This window comes from Somniosus microcephalus, chromosome 27 (genome assembly GCF_052327205.1).
Source record: "Somniosus microcephalus isolate GS21.2 chromosome 27, FLI_Smic_1.0, whole genome shotgun sequence".
Lineage (NCBI taxonomy): Eukaryota > Metazoa > Chordata > Chondrichthyes > Squaliformes > Somniosidae > Somniosus > Somniosus microcephalus.
Window position 1 is genome coordinate 36,032,282 of NC_141013.1, and position 13,841 is coordinate 36,046,122.

The 13,841-nt window shown below is 44.9% G+C and overlaps 1 pseudogene; it reads right to left on the bottom strand.

Annotated features, from left to right (window-relative positions):
* Positions 1 to 12,103: 12,103 nt before the first annotated feature.
* On the bottom strand, positions 12,104 to 13,391 carry LOC147100124 (small ribosomal subunit protein eS24 pseudogene; annotated as a pseudogene).
* Between the last annotated feature and the right edge of the window lie 450 nt (positions 13,392 to 13,841).

Here is a 13,841-nt window from a genome sequence, read left to right on the forward strand (position 1 = left end):
GTGGATGCACATTCAAAGTGGCCAGAGGTAATAAAAATGTCCTCAACCACCACAGAAAAAACTATCACAGTTTTACGAACTATATTCGCCAGGAATGGGCTGCCTGAACAGATTTGCTCTGACAATGGACCACAGTTTGTGTCTGAAGAGTTCCGGAGGTTCTTAAAGAACAATGGTGTTAAGCATTACACATCTGCCCCATATCATCCAGCCACTAATGGATTGGCCGAGAGGTTTGTTCAAACATTCAAGAAGGCTATCAAGGCAATGTGTAATGAAGGTATACCCCTACAACACAAGGTGGACAACTTCTTGTTTGCCTACCGGAATGCGACACATGCGGTTACCAACCAAACTCCAGCCATGATGTTCTTTAATCGAAGACTACGATGCCGCTTGGATTTGGTTAAGCCAAACGTCCGAAGAGCTGTGGAGAACAGGCAGTTTCAGAATATGAATGAAAGGCCGACCAGGAGTTTTAAGATAGGTCAACCAGTTTTGGCCCGGGACTACCACACTGAGAAATGGCAGCCAGGAACGATTTGTACACGGCAAGGACCTCTCATGTATACCGTGGACGTTGGAGAGAGCATTGTAAGACGCCATGCTGACCAGATTCTAGAGTCACTGGAAAACGTCAACTCCACACCACGATCTGATACACCTGGCAATGAAATCGACGTACCAATTGCAGCTACCGCAGAATCGGTGATATTGGAAGCAGATGAACCAAACAACGACATTGATCCCGACTCAACCTTGCCAGAAGAACTTGATACCCCAAAGAGGCGTTATTCAGACAGAATCAGGAAGCCTCCTCAAAGACTGAACTTATAATTGCTTAAACTCAACCAATGTATCTAGCAACCGTAATTGTGATTGTAATTAGTTATCATTTAGTTGTTAAATGAATGTTATGTACTGTTTATTTAAAAGGGGAGGAATTGTTGTGTATGTACCTTTAAGAGAATAACTGGTCTCAGACTGCAGTACCGGCAGTGACCACCCCTGTATAAAAGGCGCTAGTAAGCCTCTGTAGTTTCAGTTTCCCGATTGACTCCTTTCAGTAAAGACTTGTTTTGTTCAACTCCTGCTGTCCGTGTCTCAATCATACACGGACATAATAGCCCGTCTCCGCCCTTACCTCAGCTCATCCGCTGCTGAAACCCTCATCCATGCCTTTGTTACCTCTAGACTTGACTGTTCCAACGCACTCCTGGCTGGCCTCCCACATTCCACCCGATGTAAAATTGAGCTCATCCAAACCTCGGCTGCCCGTGTCCTAACTCGCACCAATTCCCGTTCGCCCATCACCCCTGTGCTCACTGACCTATATTGGCTCCCGGTTAAGCAGCATCTTGATTTCAAAATTCTCATCCTTGTTTTCGAATCCCTCCATGGCCCTCGCCCCTCCCTATCTCTAATCTCCTTCAGCCCCACAACCCCCCCCCCCCCCCCGAGATATCTGCGCTCCTCTAATTCTGCTCTCTTGAGGATCCCTGATTATAAATCGCTCAACCTTTGGTGGCCGTGCCTTCTGTTGCCAAGACCCTAAACTCTGGAACTCCCTCCCTAACCTCTCTGCCTCGCTACCTCTCTTTCCTCCTTTAAGATGCTCCTTAAAACCTTCCTCTTTGACCTCACCTGCCCTAAGTTATCCTTTTGTAGCTCGGTGTCAAATTTTTTGTCTTAAAATACTCCTGTGCAGCACCTGGGGACATTTTACCATGTTAAAGGCGCTATATAAATACAAGTTGCTGTTGATTAAGGAATAAACTTTGGCCACTGAACCAGAAGCTGAATGGATCAGTTATTTCAACACAACAGTAGGACAGAGACTGCTGCTCTGGATTGACTGGCTCACCTCCCGACCCCTCAAAGCCATTCCACAAGACTCAGGTCAGGGGTGTGACTGAATATTCACCAGTCACCTTAATGGATACAGCCACAACTTGAGAAGCTCATCACCATCCAAAATGGAGCAGCTGGCTTGATCAGCGGCCTTGCTACTGGGTTCACTATCTACCCCTCCATCACTAGCACACTGTGCTCACAACGCGCATTATCTACAGTGTGGATTGCAGCAACTCACCCAGATTACGTCAATAGCAGCTCCCTCCCCCACGATCTCCAGCACCAAAGTGGAGGACAGCATTGGAACAGCATCATCTCCAGGTCCCCCTCCAGGTCATGTATCATCCTCATTTGGATGCATGTCTCCACTCTTTCACTGCTGGGCTAATATCCTGGAATTCCCTACACACTATTGTGGGAACACCATCACCACAAAGACTACAACAATTCAAGAAGACCCACGACCACCTTCTCAGGGCAACTAGCGAGGAGCAATAAGTGCCGTCTAGCCAGCGAACCACAAACCCGCAAACAAATTTTGAAAAAAATTCAAATATCTTCTGTGCCTTGTTTTCAGGGAGGCTTCCTAACTACAAGCACAACTGTACTTTGCTCTTTTCTTTTCCAGCTTTTAACACTACATTATCACATAATAATAAAAGAACATAATAATAGGGAATTACAAGATATTAATGCAGCAATGACATGCGTCCAAATCAGGATGATACGTGACCTGGAGATGATGCTGATTCACTGCTGCTCTTGTCCATTTCGGTGCTAGAGATGGTGGAGAAGGGAGCTCTATTGAGGTAACAAATGAAAACCAGTGGTGACCTTTGGACTAGTATATGCTACAATGCCATGGATGGTTTACAGGGGTATTTGTTGCGTCATTTTATCAGGACACATGCAAATAACAATGGCTCAGGCTCGCTTCCAGGTTCCAAGATGAGGCGCAGCGCACACACACCCTGGTACAAAGAGGTTTTTTTTAAATGGATAAAATCAATGCCACTAAACGAAACTTTTGATCCCACTTCTTGGATTCCAATGTCCACAGCTCAGCAGTCAGGTTAACTTTCCACGGCGATGAATGTCGTTGGGCAACTTGACCATTTGGACTTGCACGGCAAGCTCAAGTTTGCAGGCTTCGGAGCTTACAACTTCTACTTTTCATCATTGCACTCATTTCATTTCGGAAAGGGGGTGGGGGTGAAGCTGTATTCAAAAAAGTACAACCCGAAGACATGCTCCAGATGCATTAACTATCAGCAGAATGTAAACACTTCATGATGGACAACATGTTAGAATTAGAGCGTCGGCATTTTGAGATAGGGGAAATCCAACCACTCTGAAGAAGGGGGGGGGGGTGGGGGGGGGAGTCTGATGTACAAACAATGACTACAGCTGCACAGTTTGGTAGCTTTTCATAACGTCATGAGTATTGGTGGGTGTACAATAGAGGCAGCTGTTCCATCATGTAAAGATATGCACCGTACAGCAGCTTTTGGAGCCAAATGGTAGCCACAGGTATGCTCAGAGCAGGAAATGTGCTTTTGCTCACACAGGCAAAACAAATCACTTCCTCGACTTAGATTTCACTTCATGTGATCAGCGCCATTTTAATTAAAAAGAATTGCATTTGACGGTAGACGTGTCAATGAGAAGATCCTGTCTAACTCATTAGAATCAACAGTAGTGTGCACCATATATTAATTTCTGGACAATTTCTGCACTATTTAGGAAACAGTCAGCTGTGAGATGAAGCTTGTGTAAAAGCAGGTTTGTGAATTTACTTTTGCAACAACACAAAACGTATTTTACAGGAAGGAACTCTTCTCTGTAAAGTTGGATGATCAGTAATACAAGTTCAAATTTCAGTAATTATTAGTCATTAAAAAAAATTCTAATATGAAATTAACCACACTGAGCAAGTGCATGTTTTAGGTAATGTAATATCCAGTTCAAACTAACTTGTTTGTACTCAATACATGCTGTAACTTGCAAAAAAAACCCCAGCATTTATCAATTTCTAAAACGCTGCATTTTTTTCTTGCTGTTGCTGTACGAAGAGGCTGTGAGATTCCAGGGTGTGAACAAGCCTAGTAAAGGTGACCCAGGGACAGTCGGACTGAGGGCTTGTAGTAGTCCTTTATAATTGTGCTTTGCAAATGCAAGCTCAGCATTTAAAAAAAGTTTCCAAAAGATAGGGAGGGACAAATGTTACACATCACGTATTAAAAATGCCAGTTTGGAGAGGTTATCATGCATAATGCTACCAGCACATCAACATTAGAACAGCCTTCATCTTAGCAAAATATGATTACATTCATATTCTGGGCACTGCATTAAAATACACCTGGAACAGCTCAAGGTAGGAAATTATTATACAATAAAGAGGAAACAAACAGGGGTAATGATAACAGTGACAGAAGGACTGGAGATATCGGGCACCACAGGTCTGGTACAACACTGAAGTGGAGAAAAAAGGCTATTTCACTCATTAAGCCCATGCGCAATTTTCCTGTGCATGGGCTCTACAAGGCTTAAAATGACAGATTATCCTCTTATTGCTCTTGGGCGGAAGGGGTTGTGAGATGAAGTAAAGTTGGATGATCAGTAATACAAGTTTAAATTTCAGTAATTGAATGATGGTGGAATATCAAGGTGGAGAGGATCGTCTGCTCACACTGGACTCCATTACGACTGTGCGATTCTGCCCGCCTTGTTTTCCTTTACGTGGTGCACCCGTATATCTCAGTGCAATGGAGGAGAATCTGCCCTATTGCCACAGGCAGAGCTTTCAGAACAGAGAAGATCTAAATATCGCCCCAAGTTGCTATGCCCAACTACTGTCCCCAGGGAAACTAAGTGGAACCCTAGAATATCAATCCCAATGTTACGGTTATGATTCAGGTTTCGCCCCACACCCTTCATTGGTGCTCAAGCTGACAAAGCAGCTCCCCATGATGGCCCATGTGATTTAAAAACTTGTTTCTAGAATTACACATAGGAACAGGAATAGGCCATTTAGCCCCGCAAGCCTGTGCCATCATTCAGTGAGATCATGGCTGATCTGCGACCTAACTCCATCTACCCGCCTTTGGCCCATATCCCTTAATACCTTTGGTTGACAAAAATCTATCAATCTCAGATTTAAAATTAACAATTGACCCAGCATCAATCGCCATTTGCAGAAGAGAGTTCCAAACTTCTACAACCCTTTGTGTGTAGAAGTGTTTGCTAACTTTACTCCTGAAAGGTCTGGCTCTAATTTTTAGACTATGCCCCCTAGTCCTAGACTCCCTAACCAACGAAAATAGTTTATCTCTATCTACCCTATCAGTTCCCCTTAATATCTTGAAAACTTTGATCAAGTCACCCCTTAACCTTCTAAGTTCCAGGGAATACAACCCTAGTTTGTGTAATCTCTTCTCATAATTTAATCCTTGGAGTCCAAGTATCATTCTGGCAAATCTACGCTGCACTCTCTCCAAGGCCAATATATCCTTCCTAAGGTGTGGTGCCCAGAACTGCTCACAGTGCTCCAGGTGTGGTCTAACCAGGGTTTTGTACAGCTGCAGCATAACTTCTACCCCCTTGTATTCTAGTCCTCTAGATATAAAAGGCTAGCATTCCATTAGCCTTTTTGATTATTTTCTGCACCTGTCCATGACATTTTAATGATCTCTTTGGAAGGATGTACAGGATTTCATGCCTGATCACTCTGACAGGTGGAAAAATAGCATGCTGATAAACCTTAAATTTCAGGCTAAACTACAAATTAAATTTACTAGACCACTCATGGCATTGCTCGTGCCAAGACAGAGGAAATGTTGTTTTATCCCATGTAACAATATATTATTAGGGCCAGTGGGTTACAATGATTAATTGAATCAAATTGGATTTTTATTACAGCACTGAGAGTAATATTTTGGGGCTCAAATTCCATGATTATGTACATATTTGCTTGAAAACTACAAATCACTGGATTAGATTAAGTGCTTGTTTAGTTCATTTGATCTCTTTTTTCTAAAGGCTGGGACACAGAGAAAGATGGTTGGGAAGATATTGTGGGTTGCACATAGGTAGGACGTGGGTTACAGGGCGTACATGCAACAGTACAGGAAAGTGGGGAGGGCATTTGGGTCGGTATGCCCCAGTGCTCGCAGAATAGTCCTGGGATCGGAGTGCTTTAGGAACAGGGTGTGGGATACGAGAGAACAGGCAAGAGGGACTGGTAACTCATGGATACCAGTTGTAGGGTGGTGGGAGCAGCCAGGACCAGCAGGAGGTAAGATATGGGTACTCAAAGTAAGGGCATGGCAGTGAGTCAGAGATAGGGTTGCAAAGGGGTGGAAAATTTCCGGTAAATTTCCGGAAATTTTCCACGGGAAGTTTAGCTTGGGAATTTTGCCCAAAAAAGCACATGCTAGCATAATATTGTTTTTTTTGTATTTCTTTCTTTTTTTTTCCCCCACAGGTCCTCTCTTAAAATTACTAACAGAGATGGAATCTTAATTATTAAGGAATTTCTTAATCAATATATGTTTATCTTCTTACTTGGCTTGTTTTAATAATTACAAGTTTTGTGTGTGACTGTGAACAAATGTGTCCTGATTGGTTGGATGAGTGATTAGCTCCCTCTATTTGTAATATTTGCATATCGAATTGTGATTGGCCTGCAGGCATCTGTAAGACTGCTATAGTTTTTTTTAAGATCCAGGTTAGGGGTCCTGAGGGAAGTCATTTTGTTTTCTGCTGATGTTGTGATGATGCAGTAAGTAAATCAGACTTTATACCAAATAAACCAGTTACTTGTTGAACTCTGTTGTCCTTCAATTTAAAATATACAAAATAATACACTATTGGTGATGTAGCATCGTGTGTGTACAGGTCATGCTTCCATCACATGGAGCATCAGCAAAAATGTACTCACCCTGTTGCAATCGTGCTGATCCACCGCAGTTCGACACAGAGATGAATGCCCTTTATTTCTCTGCATAGAACAATGCCACATTTACCGTCGGATGTGTGGAAGCATTTTACCCCAGGCATTAAAGATGGAAAGACTGTGTACATGTGCAAACACAGTAGAAAGCCATATGTAAAGAATGCCACAAAGATGCAGCAGCATTTATCCAAATGCAACAACTTCACTCAAAGCTCACAGCAGTCAGCCCAGAGTTCCTCTGCTTCCATTCAAGAAGATGATGGTTCTCATTCAGCATCAGGCTCCTTATCATCAGCAACTCCTGGCCCACTTGGAAGTTTCTTTGATACAATGGATAACCATAGCCAGAAGAATGCAGATGAGTGCCTTGCTCGATCTGTATATGCAACAGGCTCACCCCTCATGCTCACAGCCAATGTGTACTGGAAGAGATTTTTCAATGTTATTCGCCCTGCAAACTGTCCTCCCACCAGACATGCTTTGTCTACTTATTTGCTGGAGGCTGAGTATAACAGAGTCCAAGGAAAGCTCAAAGAAACAATAGCGATGGCAGGCTGTGTTGCAGTTATCTCAGATGGGTGGTCAAATGTACGAGGGGAGGGCATCATAAACTACATCGTCTCCACTCCTCTCCCAGTGTTCTTCAAGAACAAGAACACCACACTGAAGCTGCCCAACAACACTAGATGGGGTGGTGTTGTCATAATGTACAACAGCCTTCTGGAGGGTAAGGAGTCGCTGCAAGAAATGGCAATATCCCAGTCTGGGGATATGGAAACCACCATCAAGAAAATACTGCTGGATGATGTGTTTTGGGAGAGAGTGGTTAGCAGCCTTAAACTACTCTCACCAGTAGCATCTGCAATTGCTCAGATTGAAGGAGATGACGCTGTCTTGTCAGATGTTCTCAGGCTTTTTGCTGATTTAAAAGAACAAATCAGCATTGCCCTACCCACATCCCTGCTGCTCAAAGCAGAGGAGAAGGCAATTGTTCAATTCATACAGACGCGTCAAGAATTTTGTGTCAAGCCGATTCATGCTGCAGCATACATGCTGGACCCAAAGCATGTTGGGAGACCAATACTTTCTGGAGAACAGATCAACAGCGCTTACAGTGTGATTTCTACCCTCTCACGCCATCTCAATCTGGATGTGGGCAAAGTTCTGGGAAGTCTGGCAAAGTTCTCTACCAAGCAAGGTCTTTGGAATGGGGATGGGATATGGAATCATGCAAGCATATCAGTGCACATACCTGGTGGAAGGGACTTTGTGCATCTGAGGCCCTGTCACCTATTGCATCGGTGATACTCCAAATCCCACCTTCATCAGCGGCCTCTGAACGAAACTGGTCACTTTTTGGGAATACGCATACAAAGGTGCGCAACAGGCTGACTAACAAGAGTGGAGAAACTGGTGGCTATCTGGGCGAACCTACAACTTATTGAGCCAGATACAGAAGTGTCCACCACACAGCTAGACACTGACACAGAGGAGGAAATGGACATGTCAGAGCCAGAGTCAGAGAATCAGGAGGAGCAATGATGAGTAGAAGACTCAGAAGACTCATGAGTAGAAGACTCAAAGGGACAAAATAAGGACAAATTACAGGCTAAATAAGCTGACGCTCTTTTTATTTTATTTTAGATGGGTCTTTTTTGTGGGGGTTCAATAAAGTTCAAAATTATAACCTAAATAAAGTTTTGAAAGCCTGTTTTTATTTGTATGGAACAGTATGTCTATTTTGACGACAGAGATAATATAAGGGTCAGAGACAAAAACCATCAGTGTGCAAAAAAACTCTAAATTCCCATAAATTCCCAAAAATTCCCATGGAAAGTTTCCTCTTTTAAAAATTCCCAGAATTTTGCAACCCTAGTCAGAGATTATGCTGGATTTTCCCCAGACTATGGTAGCACTGGGCATGGGGTCCCAGGATATCATAGCACTGGGAGATTATAAACCAGCATACAATGTTTAAAATAAAAACAGAAAATGCTGGACATACTCAGCAGGTCAGGCAGCATCTGTGAAGAGAGAAACAGAGTTAACGTTTCAGGTCGATGACCTTTCGTCAGAACTGGAAAAAAGCAGGAAATGGAACAGATTTTTAAGCAAGTGTCGGAGCTGGGAAAGGGGGCGGGAGGGGATGAAAGAACCAAAGGGAAGGTCTGTGATAGGATAGAAGGCAGGAGAGGTTAAGAGACATTAAGAGATATTCAAGGCAAAAGGAGATGGTAATGGGACAGGTTAAGTAACAAAAGATGGCTCGAGATGAAGTGTAAATTGCGCTGGCAGAATGAAAGACAGCTGCCCTGTGGGAGAGAAGAAAAGAAAACACAAACAAAAAGTGTGGAAAAAAAATATATATGATAGGGGCCGAGGTTATGATCTGAAATTGTTGAACTCTATGTTGAGTCCGGAAGGCTGTAAAGTGCCTAATCGAAAGATGAGGTGCTGTTCCTCAGGCTTACGTTGAGCTTCATTGGAACAGTGCAAGAGGCCGAGGACGGTGAGGTCAGAGTGGGAGTGGAGCGGAGAATTAAAGTGACAGGCGACCAGAAGCTCGGGGTCCCCCTTACGGACTGAACGGAGGTGTTCCGCGAAGCAGTCACCCAATCTGTGTTTGGTCTCCCCAATGTAGAGGAGACCGCATCATGAGCAGCGAATACAGTATACTAAATTGCAAGAAGTACAAGTAAATCGCTGTTTCACCTGGAAGGGGTTTTTGGGGCCCTGGACAGTGGGAAGGGGGGAGGTGTAAGGGCAGGTGTTGCATCTCCTGCGCTTGCATGGGAAGGTGCCCGGCGAAGGGGAAGGGGTGCTGGGGGTGATAGAGGAGTGGACCAGGGTGTCGCAGAGGGAGCGGTCCCTTCGGAATGCTGAAAGGGGAGGTGACCGACAGCCAAAGGGGAAGGAGTTATCACCCACATATGCACCACGCTGCAGGAAGTTTTATACAATCTGCAAGACATCCTGGAGACAGTAACAGCCCAGGAAACTGCTGCGGCTTCAAGATGCCAGGAAGAGCTTCCAAAATCATTGGTGGCTTCCAGAGTGGAAGTGACCACTGCTTATATAGCTCATTTCAGTAGGACACTGTTACAAGGCTATGAAGGGCTCAGTGGGACAATTCTGTCTGTGATGATACTGACCAGCATTGCCTCCGAGCCTGTGCCCTGCAATAGTGGGCAGCAAGAAGTGGGAACAGGCTCTCTGGAGGATGGTGTTGAGCCTGTTGACTTGAGGACACCCTCCAATGCCTTCACATGGGGGAGGTTCAGGCATGAGCCTGGCACTCCTTGCTGCTGCAGGAGAAAAGCTGTTGAAAGCAGGTCCCCCTGGGACAGCAGCTACCCTCAGACAGGAGCCACTTCAGTCTCTAAGGCTCCAGGGGAACCATCTCAGCCACCCACCGCTCAACCTCATCTCACTCAGGGGAGTATCTCGTAGGAGTAATAAATTAGGAACTATGACAGGTAAGCTACCTGGCACAAGGGGGAAATGACGGGGTTAAGGAGTTGTAGAAAGGAAGAATTGAGCATTGTATCACTTCCTGGTGAAAATTGTTGTTAGGGATGGGCAATAAATGTCAGCCTTGCCAGCGATGCCTGCGTCCCGAGAATGAAAAAAAAAATCAACCTGATCAGAGTTTTGAGCTCATTTCTGTGAAAGCCTTCAACATTTGGAAGTTGTATGATGGCAGGGGAGTTGGAGGCTTCTGCCTTGTGAAGAAATCTGGCAGGAATTTCAAGACAGTGATGGACTTTGTGAGGGTGTGAAGTGACTTTATTTTGGTGAGTCAGCACGGAGCTATACGTTGTGCTTTCCTTGCTCTGGCAATTGGCTCTGTTCCATTTGCTTTCCTTCCTATATACCCTCTTCAAGCTTTGCAGCTGCAGGGGCTTCCTTCCCATCATCATCACCTTCAGGTACAAGCCTTTCCTTACGGCAATGTTCTGAGGTATGCAACATGTAGGAATGATCCTTAAGGCTCTGGTTAGATGGTACTGCAGTGCTCCCTCGGAGTTATTCAGGCACCTCCAACAAGACTTCAGAATATTTCTACTCTATTCCATGACACTTTTTGTGGGTTTCATTGTATCCGTTCTCCCTGTCAATCTGGGGAAGCCTCATTGTATTCATCGGGAGGAGTGAAGGGAGCTAGCTCTGGCCACTCTGGGTACCCCATCCACTACCTTAAACATTCACTCTCTCCACCACCGGCCCAGCATGGCTGCAGTGTGCACCATCGACCAGATACACCGCAGCAACTCACCAAGGCTTCTTCGGCAGCACCTCCCAAACCCGCGACCTCTATCACCTAGAAGGACAAGGGCAGCAGGTGCATGGGAACACCACCACCTCCAAGTTCCCCTCCCAGTCACACACACCATCCTGACTTGGAAGTATATCGTCGATCCTTCACCGTCGCTGGGTCAAAATCCTGGAACTCCCTCCCTAACAGCACTGTGGGAGCACCTTCACCACACGGACTGCAGCGGTTCAAGAAGGCGGCTCACCACCACCTTCTCAAGGGCAATTAGGGAAAGGCAATAAATGCTGGCCTTGCCAGCGACGCCCATATCCCGTGAATGAATAAAAAATAAACATTAACCACCCCGTTATGTGGCTTTGAGTGTCATGTGGGTTGGATGGTAGATTGTCACATGATGAAAGAGTCATAGCAATTACCCAGATATCTGGCATTGACCTGTAGGATCAGGTAATTATCACTGCACCTTTCTCCTCATAAAGCCCCTACGGAAACCCTAATATTCGAGTGACATGCGTTCCACAAATTACTCCCTACACCTGTGGGAAGCCAACCAGCCTATAGAAAAGGATAGGATAGCTCCCTCTCTTTTCTTCCCACATCCATTGGTAAGGAAATTAATAATGCAGCTCTCCTGAAGAGAGCATTATTGGTCTTCTTGCTGCAACAGTGAACTGCTGACAGGCTAATGTGGCAGGGGTTATCTAATGTGTCCGGAAGTTGCAAATATGTTGAAGGCAATGATGATTTTGCACTTGTACAGCTTGGTGGAAATGAGCTGCTGGTCTTCAGCCAACAGCTGACATATTGATCCAGTAAGCTCCATGGGGAAGTGCAGCCTTCTGAGGCACAGACGTTCAGAGAAGTTCAAGACCTTTACTTTTACATGTCTCCATCCTCCTCATCATAACATGAAGCTGAAAATCATGATGAAAATAGCAGACAAAAAAAAGTGTATCGAAAGTAATTGTATAGCATTTGAGCACGTAGACAAACATTTAGATGTGGTGACCCAACCATGATTAGCATTTCAAGGACCCTTCAAGTCTTTTCCCATGTTGCTTCTTGCCAGCAGCACCAACATTAGTTTTAGTTGTACCCCAAACTTTCTTCATTCTGGTGTTGCGTTCCTTATTCTGTCTCCGGGAAACCTTCTTCCTTTCCGACAGACTGTGCCTTGCCAGCCTGCGTTTAAGTTTATTCTCAACATAATCCAAGGAATCGTAGACCGTGCCAAATCCTGTTGTTTCGCCGCTACCGGATTGTGTCCAGAAGCCAATAACAAACACTACGTCTGGCATGGTTTTGTATATTTTTGCCAACTTTTCCCTAATTTCTGTTTTGGAGACAATGGCCGCGATTTTTCCTCTCGATGCGGCTTGGGGGCAGGACAGCTCCCTTCTGGGTTCCAATCCCGCTCCCGACGCACAGACGCGATTTTGCGTCAATTGGCCTTGTTAAGCCCACCCTGCGGGCTTGCTGGCCAGTTAAGAGAAAGCCGGTGTCAGATGACGTCAGCTGATGACGCCATCTGCCGGTTTTCTTAAAGGGGCCATGCACAATTTTTTTTGACAGCTGATTTTTCAGTGTTTGACAACACTGAGGTGCTGCAAAAACTGAGAATCACTGTACAAAGGTTAGCCCTTGTACCCAGGCTTCCCAGTGACTCTCTCCTTAGGCTAGAACAGATGGCAGCTGCAGGTGAGGTTACAGAAGCGATCTGTTACTGGAGAGAGAGGTTCCCCCAATGAGGTGGGACTACACACACAATCCAAAACTTGTTACCTGCAGAAAAGTCTAAATACATTAAAAATTATTTTCCCAACATTTTCTTACCTCTGACATTCACCAGTGTACCATTGGATCCTTCACACCGCTTCTGCAGCTGTCATCAATGCAGAAACATTACAGCAGACTCACAACATGCCACACTTACCTGGCGTGGTGTCCAGACGTCAGGAAGCCCGCAGTAGACCTGTCAAAATAGCAAAAAGCCTCTTAACTGCCTGTTAACAACCTGTTAACAAGCAGTTAAGTGCCTATAATCCTCTTCCTGCCACTAGGTGGGTTCATGCGCAAATCGTGGACCCGACACTTGGGAAGATTAATTGGAGGCGGGTTGACAGCGGGTTTCCGACCCACTGTCAATCTTTGCGATTTTGCCGGCTGTCCCACCTCCAAACCCGCCCCCTGAGCGCCGGCAAAATTCCGGCCTGTGGCTTTACCTGGGCAGCGAGCATCACCAATCATTTGCTTGCATTGGGGTAAGCAGTTTGTCATGAATTTTCTTGTCCTGACGGTCATAGTGTCATTCACCTTTGGTGCTGCCTTGGTCCTATGGTTAAATTCTACACAAAACAGTACAAGGCTATTTATATTGCAAACAATGTTTCAGGTCTAACCCATTAACTTCCTGACAATATATCGATGGCAAAGCAATGTCTCAAAAGCAAGTTATTTGAAGAATGCAATGAATCTCTTTAGGTCACTCTACCATCTAAACCTGCCGAGATAAGCTGATGGTTTCCAGTCGAGCCAACCTACATATTGCTAATGGATTCAAAGGGTTGGCTCCCTTTATGACTAAATTTTAGTTTGTAAGAATGTCCTAAATCATACAGTTCTGAAAAATATTAACTTATTCGTTTATTTCTTTCTCCCCCCTTACCATTCCCTGCTATTTTCAGGTAGTTTAATGCTATATAGATGCCCCAATAACATTAGGCTGAAACTCTAACCTGTGACTTCAAAGCCAGTGAG